The 22,003-nt window shown below is 26.5% G+C and overlaps 1 long non-coding RNA gene across 1 annotated transcript; it reads right to left on the reverse strand.

Annotated features, from left to right (window-relative positions):
• Nucleotides 1–2,267: 2,267 nt before the first annotated feature.
• On the reverse strand, nucleotides 2,268–7,184 carry LOC136078085 (uncharacterized). Its single transcript, XR_010637505.1, has 3 exons — nucleotides 2,894–7,184; nucleotides 2,756–2,824; nucleotides 2,268–2,447 (listed from the first exon to the last, which is right to left on the reverse strand). It is a non-coding gene; the product is annotated as an uncharacterized LOC136078085 (long non-coding RNA).
• Nucleotides 7,185–22,003: the final 14,819 nt, after the last annotated feature.

Here is a 22,003-nt window from a genome sequence, read left to right on the forward strand (position 1 = left end):
AAGATTTTTACGACAAAACCCCTTTTTATGTACAAAAACTTACTTAAAATAAGAAAATAATGCAAATGCAACAAAAAAACAGGTTTTCACTGATTTCTTTTGAATCTTTTGTAATATTTTTGTAGATTCTGTGGGTTTATTAGAAAAAATGGTCAAATAAACTTGAGGTGAGCAAAGGAACCTAAGATTTTTACGACAAAACCCCTTTTTATGTACAAAAACTTACTTAAAATATGAAAATAATGCAAATGCAACAAAAAAACCGGTTTTCACTGATTTCTTTTGGAATCTTTTGTAATATTTTTGTATATTCTGTGGGTTTATTAGAAAAAATGGTCAAATAAACTTGAGGTGAGCAAAGGAACCTAAGATTTTTACGACAAAACCCCTTTTTATGTACAAAAACTTACTTAAAATAAGAAAATAATGCAAATGCAACAAAAAAACAGGTTTTCACTGATTTCTTTTGGAATCTTTTGTAATATTTTTGTAGATTCTGTGGGTTTATTAGAAAAAATGGTCAAATAAACTTGAGGTGAGCAAAGGAACCTAAGATTTTTACGACAAAACCCCTTTTTATGTACAAAAACTTACTTAAAATAAGAAAATAATGCAAATGCAACAAAAAAACAGGTTTTCACTGATTTCTTTTGGAATCTTTTGTAATATTTTTGTAGATTCTGTGGGTTTATTAGAAAAAATGGTCAAATAAACTTGAGGTGAGCAAAGGAACCTAAGATTTTTACGACAAAACCCCTTTTTATGTACAAAAACTTACTTAAAATAAGAAAATAATGCAAATGCAACAAAAAAACAGGTTTTCACTGATTTCTTTTGGAATCTTTTGTAATATTTTTGTAGATTCTGTGGGTTTATTAGAAAAAATGATCAAATAAACTTGAGGTGAGCAAAGGAACCTAAGATTTTTACGACAAAACCCCTTTTTATGTACAAAAACTTACTTAAAATAAGAAAATAATGCAAATGCAACAAAGAAACAGGTTTTCACTGATTTCTTTTGGAATCTTTTGTAATATTTTTGTAGATTCTGTGGGTTTATTAGAAAAAATGGTCAAATAAACTTGAGGTGAGCAAAGGAACCTAAGATTTTTACGACAAAACCCCTTTTTATGTACAAAAACTTACTTAAAATAAGAAAATAATGCAAATGCAACAAAAAAGCAGGTTTTCACTGATTTCTTTTGGAATCTTTTGTAATATTTTTGTAGATTCTGTGGGTTTATTAAAAAAAATGGTCAAATAAACTTGAGGTGAGCAAAGGAACCTAAGATTTTTACGACAAAACCCCTTTTTATGTACAAAAACTTACTTAAAATAAGAAAATAATGCAAATGCAACAAAAAAACAGGTTTTCACTGATTTCTTTTGGAATCTTTTGTAATATTTTTGTAGATTCTGTGGGTTTATTAGAAAAAATCGTCAAATAAACTTGAGGTGAGCAAAGGAACCTAAGATTTTTACGACAAAACCCCTTTTTATGTACAAAAACTTACTTAAAATAAGAAAATAATGCAAATGCAACAAAAAAACAGGTTTTCACTGATTTCTTTTGGAATCTTTTGTAATATTTTTGTAGATTCTGTGGGTTTATTAGAAAAAATGGTCAAATAAACTTGAGGTGAGCAAAGGAACCTAAGATTTTTACGACAAAACCCCTTTTTATGTACAAAAACTTACTTAAAATAAGAAAATAATGCAAATGCAACAAAAAAACAGGTTTTCACTGATTTCTTTTGGAATCTTTTGTAATATTTTTGTAGATTCTGTGGGTTTATTAGAAAAAAATGGTCAAATAAACTTGAGGTGAGCAAAGGAACCTAAGATTTTTACGACAAAACCCCTTTTTATGTACAAAAACTTACTTAAAATAAGAAAATAATGCAAATGCAACAAAAAAACAGGTTTTCACTGATTTCTTTTGGAATCTTTTGTAATATTTTTGTAGATTCTGTGGGTTTATTAGAAAAAAGGTATAAAAGTAGTCAATACTAGACAAATGAAAGTCCGAATGCTTCTATGATAATTTTTAAAATTTTTTTAATTTAAAAATTACTTAAATAGTAATTTAAAATTAATCATCGCAGCTTTCAGAGAGGCTTAACTTAATCTGGTATTTGGTACTTTATCCCATTTGGTATTCAAAATGTGTAGCATTTTTGATCTTTTACATGTGATGTTTTCCACCTATAACCTATGTGGGATTTACCTTAAACTATTATGACGAAATTTTATAAAATTAAAAAACGTGTTGCAAAATGAATTTATTTTAAAATAAATGCTATTAATCAATACATCCAAAATGAATATTAAAAATATTTTTTCTTTTGCGATTTACACGCCGTTTTTTGTCGATTGAATTAATTAAATCGCTTCGGCGTTCATAATACCACGGTTTTTAGTATCTTCTAACTATCTTCAAACATTTTCTAAAAAAAAAAATATATAAAGACACATATATATATAAACATAAATAAATATATATATATAAATATATATATATATAAATATATATATATATACATATATATATATATATATAAAGAGAGAAAGAGAGAGAGAGAGAGAGAGAGAGAGAGAGAGAGAGAGAGAGAGAGAGAGAGAGAGAGAGAAAGAGAGAGAGAGAGCAATTTTAATAATTAAAATTATAAGTCTAGCAATTTTAATTATTATCCAGGTTGAAGTCATTAATGACTACAATAATTCACAAATAATTATTTCCTAATTTATTACTTACAATGACTAACGTATTATGGGTGATTGAACACATATTATGCGTAATGACCTTGAACCCATGAGGAGAATCCTAAAAAAAAGTGATCAATTAGGATAAGTAGTTAAACAAAAAAACAAAAACAAAAATGTGAAAACCTACTTTTTCAATGATGTAGACGTTGGGTGCAATAGCCACTGGATGCAAAAGTATCTTTACTTTTTCGTCACACATACACGGCCTTCTATAATAACAGGCCTTGACATCGCGCAAAATGCTGTAAAAACTGAAGGCCGAATAAACTTTTACTTTTACTTATTGATATATTTTTATATTAGGTAGGGTGTAATGGCAGTCTATGTTTTCTAATAATAATCTCTTGTAAAGACGGAAATATAAAAAGAAAACCAAAAAATTGTTAAAAGATATTTTTCGTATTTCAAATTTCATTAAGAATATTTATGTAATATTAAATAGTATCAATAACAAGCAGAACCATATCAAAGTATATATCTATATATTAGAAAGATAACTGTATTTTTAATTTTTTTTGCTAAAAATGGTAACAATAAAAATCACCAACAATAAAAAACACCAACAAAAGTTGATTCAAGCAAAAAAAAAGTTTTATCAATATATCTCAACAAGGTAAATATTTACAAATCCAAACATATTGAGAGACATATAGGCTAATGAGAAAATAAAAAACATTACAAGTAAATAGCATAATAAATTACAAAACTAATTTTCACATAAATTAAGATAGCTTTAGTACTTTGGGAGTGGTAATTAGAGAGTAATTCTTTAGCAGAATATTAGAATATACTCTGCATTGTTTTTTTGTGATTTTAAATTTATATTTAGCAGCAATGAACTGAAACTGAGTAACACAAAAAGTTCTGCATAAAGGGTCAGTAGCACCTTGAAAAATTTGACCATTAGAAAAGAGTATCAGAAGGAATTTCAAGTCCGCCTCTGTTTAGACTATACAGATAACTTCCATATTTATAATAATAATTGGTAGAATTATGATAAATTTTTATTTTGCTTTTTTGCACATAGCCAGCTATGTTAACTATAGCCACTAATGTAGATTTATTAACTGAGCTTTCAAGATCATGTATATTATCCAGAAGTTCTTTTTCATCAGTAGAAATATCTCTAAAACATATGTCACAAGTATGACAATCGATACCATCAACAGGAATGTCAAGTTGTAATATCAATTTAGTATGTTGAATATTAATTTTTTCAATTACAGATTTAGCGTTTATAAGGTAAGTACCTCCAGATCCCTGTCGAAGCTTAGGAAAAGCTTTTTCAAGTGGATCTGTTGAAAACCAACCTATTAAGACATACTTTGCTCCATTACTCAACAAAGTTTCTACGAGATCAATAAAGCCATAACATGAATGGGCTATTGCATTGCTAGTATCTAGCGTAAGCTGTTTTACACGCTTACCTGTAGGTTTCATAAAATTTGACAGTTCAGCAATATCTCGTAGCAGTTGTATCTGTTGATCACCAACTGAGTGGATTTCTCCGCATAATTCATTTCTAAACCGAATGCCAGCACCAGGTGCTTTGACATTAACAACATTCGAAAAAAAAAAAAATTTTTTCAATAAATACAGCAGTACCTTCAAATGCTTTATTTTCAATCTCTGGATGCGTTCTTAATGCAGCTACTGTTTCTTCGCAAAAAACAAAACTTTACAGTATGTCTTTCTATTGGTTTTGGATAAACTGGTTTAGCTGTAAGTTTAGAGAGTTTAAAAAGACTATTGCACTCAGTTTTATATAATGTTTCTAAATCACTCCACTTAGCCAAAGCCAATTCTTTATTGTTTAAAAATTGAAGTTCGTCAGTCTTTTCTGTCAACCAATTGTTTTGTATAGATTTTAAGAGATGCACATAATCATATAATAAATATATACCTGATGTTGATAACCATGGTTTACTATCAACTGTTTTAAACATTCCAAAAAATCTTTGATTTACACGGTTACCATCAGTAATTATTACTATTTTCATTATTATTTATCGTATCAACAATTTGTTGACATTGAGCAAACTGAAATTCAGAGGAAAAACTTGAAACAGGTTGAGCTCTACATATAAATTCTGGACCTCCAAAAAGACATTTAATCATAAATGATAAAATTGTTTTAGCTAACTTTTCAGGGTAGTTTATTATACTTGACCAAACAAAGCACCTTTTTGGTAAAGTAATGAAGCTTTGACATAGACCTAATCAATTAGTAGTATGGAAGTTCTTTTCAATGGATTTAAATTCATAAAAATACTATTTATGAAACTTAGGTCCTCCATTGAGCTTATTTTTGAAGTCAATCGTGTTAAAATCCTTATACTTGGTAACTTGTAGTCAATACACAAACAATCATATAAACTTCGTCGCATAACAAAATACTCATATGCTCTACATATAATATCTGAAGTATATAAAACTTCACCAACATTAACTTTTCTCATAGCATTAAGGTGTTCGAATAGAATATTTGACTGAAGCGAACTTTCTTTTTTTAAAAAAAATCTAACTGCTTCAAATAAAGCTGATTTTGTTTTTATTAACTTTAATTTGTTTACAGCTAAAGATGAAATATTACAAGTTGTGCCATTATGGTTAGCTACAAATGAATAATCATTGAAAATTACTAAAATAAATAATGGAACACCAAGTTTGTACATTTTTGATTGTATGTGTAAACTTTTTTTATTAAGTTGGAAAACAATAACATCGTTATTATCACTTTACAAAGATTGAATATCGTCAAATATAAGTTCATCCTCTTTTAGAAAATCATTTAACTTATCTGGTAAAATGCTTCCAAAACCGCTTGAAGTTACAGTTTTTCTAACTTTACTTGCTGGTGTGGCTAAACAACTAGGCAGAATATTTTTAAAAACTGATGGTGGGTTTAAAGGTCATTGCTTCCCATATTTGCTTTCAAAAGGTGCTTCATTTGGCCAATGCAGTTGACATACTGCTGTATAGTCTGTAACAATAAAACCAGTTCTTGGGATAGCTTCACTACATCTTTTTCTCTCCTCTAGATTCTTCGGGAATTTATAAATTGATATTTTTGTTGTAGTTGAGTATTGACATTTTTGTTGTAGTTGCAATTGATATTGTAGCTGTAGTTGTATAAATTAATATTTTTGTTGTAGTTGAAATAGTTCGACTTGCAAAGAGATACACAGCATTTTAAAGGCATTTTTAAGGCATTTTAATTATTAAAAAAACTTATCGTTAGTTTGACAATATAATTACCTTACAATGTTAACGCCTTGAACCTTACAACGTTATCGTCTTGAAGTTGCGCTATCTAATTTATAAACCAATCAAATTTTAAAGATTTATTAAAAAAGCGTGAACACAAACTTTCATCCAATGTTAAAAGATCAAAATGTAAACACAGTATTAGGAATTGGCCTTCAGTTTAACAACTTTGTTGTGAAATGTCAAGGCCTGTTATTATAGAAGGCCGCGGTCACACATAATATAATATTCTGAAACTAATAAACAATTATCTAAATCTCTATAAGTAAATTTATTCTTTGATCATTACCTTCATATCCTATCTTATTTTCATATCATAATCTATTATGGTATTATTTAAATAACATATCACAACAATATTATTAAATTTGTGATGTTTAAATATCATATGAACATTCTCTAACATGTTCATATGATATTTGAATATAGTTCTTGAGTATATTATCTGTTAACAATTGACTGATGCAAGTTCAAATGTATTCAAAAACCAAGCATGCATGCATGGGACACTGCAGTGTCCCACAAAGAAATGCTGGTTTGAAAGTCAAATTTTCTTTATTAAAAAAAAAAATTAAAATAGGGGGGAGATAGGGAGGTTTCTGTAACTTTTTTTAGGCTCCAAAACTTTAAACTTTATATATAATAAGGTTCATAAAACTTAAGGGACTTACAAAGTACATTGAGGAACAAAAACAGGAATTTACATAAACTACCTATTGAGCAAGCTTTGACCACTTATTTTATAAATTTGAGAGACAGAAGTGGAAGTGCGAATCACAAAAGAACTAATAACAAAGCTCTAAATTGATTTTAACTTTGTAGACTAACATTAATATAGTATTTAGAAATAATAAATGAAGTTTACATGATTTTTATAATTTGTATTTATTTCCATTAATTATCAGTTGTCAGTATCTATTTTATAAAATGAATTAAAAAACTATTTATTTATAGTATAATAATAATACATAAATACTAGTTTCCTAATGCTATTATCATCACAATGTTAATGGTATTCGTTTTAAAGTGAAATTTTGTATCAATTTTATTGTTTTTATGTTATATATATATATATATATATATATATATATATATATATATATATATATATATATATATATATATATATATATATATATATATATATGTATATATATATATATATAAATTAGTAAAAAACACTTATCTAACTTTTATCTTCGACTTGAAGTTTCACCATTGCTGGATCATCAGGAAGAGTTCCTGATGATCCAGCAATGGATCACTCCACAATGGATCACACTGAGCACTCTTCCTGATGATCCAGCAATGGTGAAACTTCAAGTCGAAGATAAAAGTTAGATAAGTGTTTTTTACTAATTTATTATTGCTCTGTTCTTTAAGAACATTGAGCACTCTATTTGTAAAATACACTAACATAATTTACATATATATATATATATATATATATATATATATATATATATATATATATATATATATATATATATATATATATATATATATATATATATATATATATATATATATATATTTATATATATATATATATATATATATATATATATATATATATATATATATATATATATATATATATATATATATATATATATTATTTTTACTTTATTTACAACACCATTTGATATACAACAAACCCCTACAAAGCTTACAATAATTCAGTTAAGATTCAATCTGAGTTATTGAAACGTAATAAATTTAACATCAATAGAAAAGTAAAGCTATCATCATTTAAAATATAAAGGGTGTTGTCAAAATATGTTGAAAATAAAATTGAGTTACTAATAAAATCACGTTCAACAATGATAAACATTCTTACTGTAGTAAAAAATAGTACTAACTGATAAATTTGAACAAATAAATATAAAATTAACAAAAAAAAAAAAGAATAAATAAGAACTTTAACTTGAACTTTAACTAAATCTTGAATTTGAATTAATTGGTACTAATGTGTTCAAGCATAACCTTAAAAAATAAGTTTTTATAACAAATTATATGTATAACTAGTTATACATATAGTTAACTATCAGGAGTTATATGTATAACTATATGCATTTTAAAGCATATTATTTTATTTAAACATCACTTTAGATCATATTACTTTGAAAACCGGACCCTGAGACTTTATTCTCAATAACACTGTGGTACTCCAGATTAAAAATTGAACAGTTTCTGTAAATATCCTGTTTTTGTTCTTCAATGTAGTTCGTAAGTCCCTTAAGTCTTAGGGACCTTATTATATCTAAAGTTAAAAGTTTTGGAGCATAAAAAAAGTTACAGAAACCCATCTTCATCCTATTTTTTTCTTTTTTTAATAAAGAAAATTGGGAATTCTTTGACTTTCAAACCTGCATTTCTTTGTGGGACACTGCAGTGTCCCATGCATGCAAGATTGGTTTTTGACAACGTTTCAACTTGCATCAGTTGTTTGCAAATAATTTACTCAAGATCTATATTCAAATAACTATTATATTATCCTAATAATACGTCTATTTGCACAAATCTTAATCTTATTTCTATAAAGAAAGATAAACATTATTCGTGGTACTTACATACTTGCTTGCCATTCTCTATATTAATATAAAATATTTTCACACAATATAAACGTAACGCAATGCAATGTCGATTAAAAATTTTTTTTTAGTTTTTTTAAAAAAATTTTTATTTTAGTTTCCAGCTTTCAAATTAATTCCCATGCAAATCCCACAGGAAACCCAGGTGGGATTTCCCATATGTGTAAATACCATATGGTTCCCACATGTAACCCATGTGGGATTACCCACATGGGTTTAAGGTGACAAATTTCCATACGGATACCACATGGGAAAAACCGTCCCACGTAAATCCCATCAATCCCACACGGAACCCACGCGTAACCCATGTGGGACGCAGTTTTATTTTTCACTGGGAAAGACCGTGCAAAGCGTTCTCGCATGGAAAAAGAGTCATCTATATCAGAGAACACTGCCAGTAAATTTCAGCACAGTTTTTCATGTGCATTAAAAGTAGTGGATTTGACACTTGACAAACAAGTTGACCGTTCATCAAAAGAAACAGTACTGCAAGCAATTGATATGTAGCTGAAATGGTTAGAAAAGTTGCCCGAGTGGTTACTGCTTTGCCACCAACTCAAGTTAGTGCGGAGAGGTTGTTCTCTGCGCTAAAAATAATAAGATCAGATTTGAGGACATTTATGAAGGAGGATCTGACGGAGGTAATACTTTCTCAGAGGACTAATTCATAAATTTATTAGTAACTGCATTAGAGTTGATTGTATATCTATTTACAAAAGTTCAGAAAAGTTATTTGTTCAGAAAATGTTTTCTAATAAATTTTGCTTAAAGCACTAAGTGGTCGGATTATTTATATCATGGTGATGAAATAGGCAATCTTAACATTTTAACGCGGTAAATTTGTTGTTACAAATTGGTGACTTATGAAGGAGTCGGAGTCGGTCCATGATAAAGTTAAGGAGTCGGAGTCGGAACTGCGGTATACCGACTCCACAGCCCTTGTCAACACTACAAAGCGGAAAAATGCCAAAGTTAGCAGATCTGAAAGAGAATGTCTCAGATTACCAGTGATACTAAACATACTCAAACAGGCTGAAGATTAAAAGAATGAGATAATTTTTCATTCGTCTGGTGTTTTTTTTATAAAAAGAAAAAGAAAAAATGATTTTAGCGCTACACAAAAAATTGGGGAAAAAAAAAGAGAGAGGTCTCAATGCAACTAAGGCATAGAACAAACAAACTCGTAAAAAAAGAAAGCCTATATTTTTAAACAAATCTGATTGGTTGTTAGTGGCAAACCAAACAAATTTTTATTTATTGGTATTTAATTTATGCAAACAAAGAATTCGTAAATACTGGCAAAATATGTAGCGTCTGTTAGTTTTGCAGGAGATATTTCCATATAATAATAAAGATATCTTGAAGTGTTTTTTTGACATAATTTATGTACCTAATTAAAGAATCAATAGACTTGTGTTGGTATATTTATAAAAAAATATGTTTTTTTAAAAGCTGTTGGAATGAATTATGTAATATATATTTCATTTTGCGCTGTGCTAACAACAAAAATCTTAATGCATTACTGAAGCCATAATAGCTATTTCCATCGACTTGGTGTTCAAAGATATAATTATTTTTATAACAATTAAACATAAATTATTGTTATAAAAATAGAAGAAACCAAATGTCAATTAAAGTTTACTACTGATATAAAAACAAAACAAGTCTGAAAATTAAAGTAACTTGTTTACAAAGTTTACCGCTTCTGTTTTTTATTGTTTACGCATTCTGAATAGGATAAATTATTTTCTCAAGATGGCCGAATAAGTCCCAAGTATTTTTAAAAATGATACTAAATACCAAAAACAGATTTTTGAATGGGGGTAAAAGTTATGATTATTTATGCAAAAATGACTTTGGTAGAAAAATTACACTACCATAGTTTATCTGAATCTAACGTGACATTATTGTTAAACATACTCATTTAGGTGTGGTGTTGAAAATAATAACTTCAATTTTCATAAAAAAATGGTTTTCATTGGATAATTTTCCCAAATAATGTCTGATTATAAGTGTCAAGTTACATTCATTGAAAACAAACACCAATACTCGCTTTTATGAAAAAATCGAATCCATAGACTTATTTATAGCCAAGCCCCAAGGTGCTTTATGGTGAAAATTACATCTTTTATAAAAAAAAAAACTACGCTTTACGATTTGATATAGTCGCATAACTTTTACCATATTATAATAGTGGTTAAAATAATCTTTCCATACATACCAAATATGTCATTTTTTGACATATTTGGTATGTATGGAAATAGCCAATGGTTTACAAAAATTTAAAATGTCAAATTTTTGTTGTCTACTTTTTAAAACCCTTTTGAAATAGAAAAATTAAACAATTTTTTGAAAGCATAATCACAAAATAAAAGTAACCAGTTTATAATTTTTGTTTTAAATGATTCGCACACCAGCATATTTTGAAAAAAACAACGTAAGGTAGTAATTTAAAAATTCACAACTCTACACATATATGAAAATATATTAATATGCATGAATATCCATAAATTAATATATAATTTAAATTATTCCATTATTAATCATTATTAATGCATTTTGTTTAAAATTAAAATATCAAGGTTACCACTTTTAAAGCTCTCATTTAACTTGCAACGATTTTAAAGGGAGAACATTAGTTGCGCCGTACATTTCAGATGGACAATGAAAACAATGAGTTATTGGTATAGAATATTTCCATTCCAAATAAATAATCAAAATAATTTTAAATGTTATCTATAAATTAACTACGCGCCTTTTTTTATAAAATAACTTCTTTATTTATAAAATTGATAAAACAAAACATCCGTAATAAAATAAATTTGTATAGTATTAAAATGCTTAGTTTCGGGTAACGGACTAAATAAAAGCATACTACATAATGGACTTGTGGTTTATAAAATTATTCTCTAAAAAAATATATTTTTTGATTTTTTTCAAAACCAACATATTTTTTGTTTATTTTCAAATTACAACAACTAGTGTAGAAACACAAAAAGTTAGAGCAAGAATAATTTTTAATTTTAGATATAAAATACAAACAGGTAATTAAAATTTTTTTTTTAAAAAATTTATGAATATTTTTTCATTTATAAATTTATTTCAAGTTGATAAAAATAAATAAATCAAATGTCTGCCGAAGTTCTTGTCAACTGTTCTTTTTATATTTAATAATTTACATGTCACAATTTGTAATTACTTGCCTAATCTTTGGTCGCATTTACTATACTTAACTAGACATTGTCGAAATATGTCGTAAGATATATTTTTGTAGGTTTGAACGTGACTAAAATAAAAATATAAAATTAAAAAAACATTAAAACAATGACAATATTAGAAAAAATTTAAATTAATTTAGTAAAAGTTATTCTTTTTCTTGTTCTATAAAGTACTCATTACTGAATTTATATAAAATAATGCTGTGTCAAACACAGGTCGGAAATTGGCCTTTTAGGTTTGATTTTGGAACACCCCAAATATTTATATAGATTCTTTATAACAAACCTTTAAGCTTCACAGAACTGTAAAAATTAAAATCCTGCAGGTGGCACATTTTCTGAAAAACCATTTAAAGTGGGGGGACCTACAAAATTTCGTGTTCAAGTAAAGAAACTACCTGAAATTGTGCAAATCTTAAATTATTGCATACTAATACTAACATAAAATAATGATTTTCTGTCAAAAAAAAATTAAAAATAAAATCTAGGAACATGGAATACACAACGTTTTTGAGGCACCGACCCCAAATGGGGCAAATAAAAAAATTAAAGTTTTTTTTTGTACAATCTCATAGGTAATCTAATTTTGTTCATAGAACTCAAATTCAAAAAAAATATAAAATTACAGTTCAAGAGTTATGACCAAAAAACTTTTGATCCCTCTCCCCTTTCCAAAAAAATTAGAAAGTTTGAAATTTTAAATGACCATAGCTTCTAAAGTGCACATAGTTTTTTTATGAAACTTGAAATTTGTCAATGAATTTCTATTTGGGCTAAGAATTAAGAAAAATATTTTTTCAAATGCGTATGCCCCCTCAAACGGAGCAGTTTTCCTGAATTTTGGGGTACTCTTGTTCGAAAGCTTAAATCGCAGCTATTTTTGGGATACTTCTCTTTTTTATTAATACCAAGATTTACATACAAAATAATATATTTAATAATATAAAGATCAACTTAGCTCAGCTTTTATTAGTACGTATTACTCAACATTTATTACTACTTGTTAGTTGTTTATTGTTATTTAAAGATTTGATAGATATAAATAATGATGACTAACTACATTCCAACAAAGTTATTTGATTTATTTAAATTAGAAGAAATTAATATAAATTTATTTAATTAAAGTTCGCTTATAAATTTTGATAAACTATTAATACTTTTAGTAAGTATTAAAATTAAAGAATTCATAATGCCTGATTTAATGTCGAAAGAAGGAAGAATATTTAAGTTCAAAAGATCTCATAAGTTAAACAGACTTTTAGTCTGTGCTTGTTGCTTTACTAAAAACACTAAGTGTATTTCAGTTACAGAAAACTAGGAAAGGCTTGTTGTAAAGCATTGTCACAATGACTATAGTATGAAAGTAATGAAGTATCCAGCTGGAATATGCCTTACGTGTAAAAGAAACTTGTACTTGGTTAAAGCTGGCAAACCTCTTTCAACATCTGTTAAACAGAAATAGAACAAAGAATCTTTAAGCAATTTCTACTGCGATAGGAGATGCAAAAAATGTAAAATTTGTAAATTGGCGACTAATTAAGTCTCAGGTTCTATAATATGCTTCTTTTTTAAAAATTAGTTAAAATTAAATTCACTAAACAGTTCTTTAAATAAATATAGACAAATAAAACAAAAATAATATAATTTCAGAAAAAGTTGGTGTTTGCAAGAGTTCAAATGTTGCTTGCTTAAAGATTTGTCAAAAATGTTTTCACGTTATTGGTAAAGGTATACGCCATAAATGCTACCCTAGAAAGCAATCAAAGAATCTGGCAACTTATGTATTAAATAAAGATGTTAAAGTAAAATATTTATCTAAATATTATTATTACAACTAATTTTTTTAATCAGAATGTTTCTTATTATTATTATCTCATTTGTAAAATAGTTAGGTTTTACAGCTTTCACTGTATTGTGTAGGTTCAAGGCCAAGTAGTGTCCAATATTCTGAAAGGTTTATATTCCAATTATAAAATGGAAAAAGGTGAAGAAATGTTGTGTTCCACTGGTATAATGTTAAAAAACTTGCTTTCTTTTTATATATTTGAAAATGTTTTGCCTTTCTAAAATTTTTTGTCAATTATATAGGTGGTTCTAGAGTCCCTATAACTTTAGATCAAACTTGTACGAAACCGATAGAAATACCATTTTCTGAGTTTAACAAGTTAGTTGTTTGTTTGCAACTGATTCAGTTCAAATCTAATGTACTCTTGAAGACCTTCCGAAAAAATGGAGTCAAGTTTGAAAGTAATATGGAAAAGAAATTGGATGATAAAACAAAAATACTTAAGAACTTCTATGCTTTAGAAAACGTCTCCTTTGAGGAAAAAAGAAAGGTTTAATAAATAATGTAAAAAGAGATTTAGTTTATGTAAAAGATATTACAGAGTATATTGAATTTGTAATTGAGTACAGAAAGCAAGATCTCTTCAGTACTTTTGTAAGAGTTGGCATAGATTCAGGTATGAGCATTTGATTTGTAATAATATAGATGGATAATAAACTATAAATTTAAAGAATAATGAGTAAATAAAAACACCTTAGGTGGAGGTTCAATGAAAGTTATTGCAAACTTGTTTAACCCAAACCAACACAGACAGAATGACCGGAATGATAGGGGAACTTACTCTGGAATAAATTCTGCGCTTGTATTGGCATAAATTTGATAAAAATTATTTCTTTTAAATATAAAATTAAAACTTTTAATCATGTTTTTAATAAAAAAATTTTATTTAAAGCTTGCTTTTTTTTAATTTTTTTAATTTTTATTTTTAAAATGCAAAACAAAACAATTTCATGGTTCTCTTTTCAAAGTGTTTTTTTTCTTCTATTTTTTAAAAAATTAATAAAAATTTAAAACAAAACAAAAGAGGTTCTCACTATAGGACCAAACCTCGGTTGCTGCTTAAGAATGTTGGTACACTAACCACTCGGCCACGTTTGCATATACTCTGAGGAGATTTTTTATTTATTTAAAAAACAAAAGACTCTATAAAACGGAAATAAATGCTATAAGGTAAAGTGTAATATTGGTCGGGTAACATTGACATATCTTTAGAAAATAATAATTTTTTTTTGTTGTGAAAAACTAAAGTTGGTATGCAATATTTTTACACGTTTACCAATGATATTGTTGCCATATTACTGATGAAGAATTTAATTAGTTATCGTACATTATTGATAGATAATTAATTTTGTTGATGGGGTTCAACTGTCAATCATACTCCTATATGGGGTAACATTGATAGTAGTATGTTTATGCTGTAAATGTGTTTGTTTTAATTCCTGAAACGAGATAATTTTTTACATCTTCAGTTTCTGATGTTTTGTTCTAACCAGTATTATGCAACATTGTTAGGTGTGGATTATGACTTTTTGAGAGTGTCGCTTTATAGGTCTGTCGACATTTAATATCTTGGTATATTTTTAATTAAGATTAACCTTTTTAATTTAAGGATCGCTTTATTTGATTCCATTTCATGTAATCGTTAAAGATTTATCAGATGAAAGCATTCCACCAAATTTTACTCGATTCTTACCTATGGGGTAACTTAAGCTTTCCTGTCAATGTTACCTCAAAACTGAAATATGCGTTTAAAAAAAATGCAACAAATCTTACATGCTTAGTATTTAAAAACCTGAAATTACATACATAATAAAAATACATTAAACATACAGTTTCGTTCAAAGATCGTTTAAAGATACACTTTCGTTAACGATTATTAAAAAAAGTGCTGTGACACTTTCTCGCCGTTACAACGCTTGCAATGGCTGCCAAGGGCAGCCATTGCAAAGTGTCAAACTCGCTCGAAGGGACTACTACACTCTGTGTCAAACTCGCTCGAAGGGACTACTGCCCCTTTGAGCATTATTATAATACTGTCATTATATAGTATATATCATATAACAAAGAACGCGTGAAAATATGTCAAAAGATTGTAAGTTAAGGCTGTGAAATATTTTTATTTTTAATTTAGTCAATTCTAAGGTAAAACTAATTGTAAAAAAACTTGCAGTTGAAAAAAATTGAATTCACACTAGAATATAAAATATTGAAATATATGTCAAATGACATTTAATAAATTAGTGAAAAAATTCTAATTTTGAAGAATTTTTTGAAATTAATTGCTTTCATTAAGGTAGGGAGTTTAGGCAATATTTATAGGAAATGTAAATTTTTTTTTATTAAATGCATTATATTCCTTAATATATTTCCTTTTCAAAATAGTTTTAACCACCTCTGTAGCTTATTTAGTTCCAAAGATATACGTGTTTTAATATTTTCAATTTATAGACTTTTTATGAAATATTTTCTTAAAGTATCTCGTTCAACTTTTGGCACCGAAAAAAAAAACTTTTTTATCTTTTTTTTTTTTGCGTAAAAAGTTGCGTAAACTAACTTATAATAAAATTTTATTAGAAAATAAATTGTAAATCTAAATTATTTGAACAATTCATAAGTAGAATTTTTTGGGGGGTTAACGCAGACGTACCATGAAGTAGTCAAATAACTGTATAATATGTTTGAATATGTTTTAAACCTTTTTGACACAAAATAAATTTTCAAATGTTTTAATTTATAATACGTTGAGCGTAACAAAACTTTGATGATAAATATTAACTTAAATTAATTTTATTTTTCTTTAATAAATTATCAATTGAACAACGTGGACCCAAATAAAACACGCCGAAAACGTCAAAATACGTACAAAATAAAAATAAATCTAAAATTTATTTTTACACAAACAAAAAAAGAAATTAGTCAAAGACTTGTTAATAATTTCAGTATTGTTATAGATTCAAAAAAAGATTTAACCACTTATAGTCTACTGATTCGACTAATTTATTGTTTTCAGCACCTATCATAATATAAAAAATGTTATATTTTTTAATGGGGTTAGGGTTTTTAACTTTTTAAAAATTTTGAAAACAATGAATGAAAAACTCGTTGAATTGTTCTAAAACAATTCAACGAGTTTTTCTTTAACAAACAATTTTATACATAATTTGCCTTGGCTATTCCGTTCATAAATTAGACAAAATTGTCTAACTTACTTAACGAAGTGCACCAACGAGAAGGTAAGCCATAGGATTTTGCACTCCATCCGTGAGCTGTCATGTTGCCTAAGGTTAGCCCTCCATTTCTGGATTCTTTCCTTTACTTGATAGGCAGTTAATTTAAAAGTAATAGTATTTTTGCATAAGCTTTTTTTTTTTTTTTTTTTTTTAATAATAAAAATGTGCAGTTAAGCTGCAAATAAACAACAACAAATAAACAAAATTGGTACAGATAAACATATCAGATATGATTCATACTATTTGTAAAGATAAAAACCACTGAACTCAAATGCAGTAAAAACAAACTATTGGAACATAACAATAAAAGAAATAAGATTAATATATACTGTAACATAATTCTAAATTTACATTAAATAAAATTACCTTGCAACCCTAGCTACAAAGAATAAGATCACCTTTTTCAAAATCAATCAATAAAGGAAATGATCATACTTCATCAGGTTCGTTATCATACTTAACAAGGTATGTAGTTCTTCTTCCGTTTAATTGATCAATTTGAACCACTTGCGCACGTTCTCAAGATACTTTAAGAGCATCTTCTTCTCTAACACGATGTTGTATAGAAAAACCTACAAAATCAGATGGATTGTTAATAAATTTTGATAAGGAGTGCTTTTTTTGTTGCTCTATTAGTTTGTTTAGTCTTGCATCCTGAATTTTTTCCATTAATTCTTTTTTTTTGTTTTCAACAGCTGCATCACGTATTGAACGAGGCTTTAAATTATTACTTATATTATTACTTAAAGATTGTTTGTTTGGTGTTAAATTTGCTTGAATAACAATAAGAAGATTTTGATATAATTCCTCTGAAGACAAGTTTATTCTTTTGCTTCCTTCTACTTTTGTTTTACAAAAATGTTTTTTGTCACATTCAACACATAAGATTATGCGATAAAAATTAAGTTGAGCAAGGAGTACTTTTGATTTCAATGGCTCTTCTATATTAGAAACTGTTTTCTCTGCTTCCTCTAATGATATCCATGCCCTTACATTTAAATTTATCAAATCATTACAAGCTGCAACCTTTTTATGTTGTAGTTTAATTTCTTCTCGATTTTTTTCTTCTTGCTTTGCTAGAAGGTGCATAGCTTTATCTTTTTTAAGAGCTTCTTTTGTTTCATCATATTTGCTTTTCATTAATGTTACTTTAGTTCTTGAATATTCAAGCAATTGTTTTCTTTCTTCATCTGATTTACTATTAAGCCATTCTAATGTTTGGTTCTGAGACCACATTGTCAAAGCCTGGATAGTTTGAACATTTGCATTGGATTTTGTGCGAACCATTAAATCCAAAATGGCAAAGTCGCTTTCTGATGCTTTATTAGTGGCAGGGACATTAGAAGCAGCTTCAGAAACAGAATTAGATGGATTCCAATATTTACCACCTGGTAATTGATCAGCACACTGACGTTCCAAAATAACAAGAATTGAGTGGAAAATAATTTCAAGTGATTGAACAGTTAAAGAATCAAACTCATCATTTTGAGTGCATTCAAACAGCTTGGTGTAAACCACATCTTGATGAAGAAGATTGGTATCCTCAAAAATTTTTCCATTAGCAAACAATAAAGAAGATGCATCGATACAAAGAGATGAAAGTCTAACTTTCAAGCGAAGTAGGTAGGGGTTTAAAAATAATATACTATCAAGTGATTCGATAATTCTCCACATTGGACCAGTAAGTAGTTTGTCAATAATACCTAATGCACGGACTTCAGCAATGAATACAAGATTTGTGATATCTTCCTTAATTGCTTTTAATAAATTATTAGGGTTAGGCCATGCATTAAGAAATTCTGTTATAGAATCCTTATGATAGTATAGGGCAGCTGCATTGTTATTTCATACTTCATTTGCTTGCTAATTTTGCTTCTGAAACTGATAAAGTTTTAAATTCTTTTGAAAAAATTCTGCTTCAAAATGATTTTGAAACTGTTTTTGCTTTTAGTGGTAAAGAATGTGGTGCTGTACGGTTAGTTCGTACTACATGTAAGGCATTTCATTCAAGGGGTAGTGAGGAAGCTGATGTTGCATCATGGTTTAATTCTTTTCTTTCCTCTCGTAACGATAAATCTTATTTTGTTTCATTTATTGGAAATCGATTTAATATTTTGTTCATTAAACTTCATTTGCTTGCTAATTTTGCTTCTGAAATACAAAATATTAAATCGATTTAAATCGATTTTTTCAAAAGAATTTAAAACTTTATCAGTTTCAGAAGCAAAATTAGCAAGCAAATGAAGTTTACAGAAAAAATTACTCATGTCCTTCATATTGTCTTTGACGTTTGAGGAAAGAAAATCCCAGTTACTAATTGCAATAAGCAAAAGTTTTTCCCTTAATGTTTTTAACTGTGAGTTAAAAAGAGGATTAACCGAAGAAAGTAAATTTTTAGAGTTTAAAGTTTTAAATTACTCACTTTTTTTTGCAGCTTTATTTTTTCGTTTTTTAATTCAGAAATGTTTATGTCTGAGTTTTCAAGAATTGAATTAATATCTGTTATTTTATTTTTTAATTGCAATATTATTTTTTTTTCTTCATTTTTTAACGAATTTATTTTATTCTTTTTTATTTCCAGCTGAGTACCACGATATTTTATTTTTTTATTCAAATTTCTAACATTAAATGATTCTTTTTTTGACTTTAATAGCTCTAATTTGTTTTCAATATTATTAAGCTTTTCTTCTTTTTCACAATAACACTTTTTAATAAAGTTTAATTCAGCTTCTATTAGAGAGTTTTTTGAAATAAGTATTTTTAGATTGTTTGACATATCTTCAAAATCTTTTAGATGTGTAAAATAATCCATTTATAAATTTATCATAGATTCCATTTTCCTTTTTAAAATTTTATTTTCTTTTTTAAGCACTTTGTTTTCGCTTATCAGTATTGTTTCTTTAAGAATTTCGGATGCATTCACTGTATTATCAGAAAAATTTGCCACAGGTGGAAAAAAGGCTTTACCTAATAACAATGCTAATTTTTTATTTTTTTGTTGTTTCTTTAATTTTCTGATGGTGTCAACTAATCTATTTATCTTTTTGGCTAAAGCTTTCTTGCAGCAGAACAGTTCAACTTTAAAATCCACACAATATCTACAATATATTGCATCATAAGATGTATCTTTTAAAGCCAAATACCAATCATAAATACTTTCATTTATCTAAATAAATTTATTTAAATAAATATTTATATAAATACTTTCATTTATCTAAATAAATAAAGATTTTCCAGTCATCAATTCGAAAAAATATATAAACATATAAATATATTATTTTAAGTCTTTTACTTATTTTATATATATATATATATATATATATATATATATATATATATATATATATATATATATATATATATATATATATATATATATATATGTGTGTGTTTACATATATATATATATATATATATATATATATATATATATATATATATATATATATATATATATATATATATATATATATATATACATATATATATATATATATGTGTACATATATATATATATATATATATATATATATATATATATATATATATATATATATATATATATATATATATATATAAACTTAAAAACTAAGTAAATTGTATAAAAAGAAAATTGTAAGTTACAAATAAGACTTACTGATAAACTGCTGTGATTCAATTACCAAATGGTTAGCAAAAACCACATTAACAACACAAAACAAACTCACTTTAGAATACCTTTAGTAAAAATTTATAATAAAATCTCAGCTATATAAAATATTGAATTTAACGTGTGCAAAAATCTTTAGTCAAGTAAAAGAAGAAACTGCAAATTTACCAAAAATATCTAAAGACGGGGGAAATTATAATAATCTTTACTTAGAAAACAAAAAACCCACCCTATAAGACTACAAAAAAAAAAAAAAAAAAAAACTTATTCACTTAATAAATAGTTGCAGAATTTGTTTTTACGTGGGGAAGAAAGAATTATTTTAACCTACTTGTATTTTAACAAAACTGAAAGATTTAAAACTAAATAACTTTATCAATTCTAAACCAAAATGTCGTCCCCAACCAAATTATTGTAGTACAACCTTTTCTAAAAAAAATAACATCTACATGTACGTATATACTATTTATTTTCATGAGTGGGTTTTTATTCTTCAACACCTACATAAATTCATTTCTGGCGTTTTTTGGACGAAGTTTTTCGAAAATATATTAACGATTTTTTTCCGCGATAAAATGTCACGTGACAAAACTCCCTAATTAAGGTTAGAATAAAAAGTTGAATTCACACTAGAACATAAAATATTAAAATTTTTGATGAATTTTTTGAAATTAAGATTAAAAAGCAAAAATCAACCAAAAATCATTATTTTTACGAGGTTAATTATCATAATTATACGAGATGCTTAAAAATGTTGTAACATTTTATATAAAAAAACATAAAATATTACTATTGTAAGGTTTATATAAAAAACATAAGATATTTAAAAAAGCGCTAAAAGACTTTAAAAAGTAAGATTGTAAAATTAATTTAACAATTTACTCTAAAATAAGCCCAAAAAAGCTATATACCCAAAAATCATTACTTAGCTCATTTACATTGAAATATTCAATCTATTACAATATTTTGAAATATTTTTAAATAGGTAAGTTGGATTATTTTAAATATTAAAATATTAAATTTTGATTAAATATAAAACTATTATTTTTTAGTCAACATTTTGGATTATTTTAGTATATATTTTTTTACATTTTGGATTATTTGAGCACATTTTTATTTAAGATTTCGGATTATTTGATTTGCACTAGAATATGGTATAAAATATGTTTATAAATTTTACAGCAAATTAATGAAAACGTTTTATTTCAAAGATTTTTATTAAAATTATTATTTAATAGCTAAAAGAGTTTAATAAAGTTATATTTACCTTAAAATCAACGCTTTTGCGTGGAAATTTAAAAATTAAATATCGCAAATCTAGAATATGCTTTTGTATTTTCATAAACTTACTATGTAACTATGGAACATAGTATGTAACTATGGAACATACTATGTAACTATGGAATAATTTGTTTATAACAATTTTAAACAAC

The sequence above is a fragment of the Hydra vulgaris genome, chromosome 03 (genome assembly GCF_038396675.1).
Source record: "Hydra vulgaris chromosome 03, alternate assembly HydraT2T_AEP".
Lineage (NCBI taxonomy): Eukaryota > Metazoa > Cnidaria > Hydrozoa > Anthoathecata > Hydridae > Hydra > Hydra vulgaris.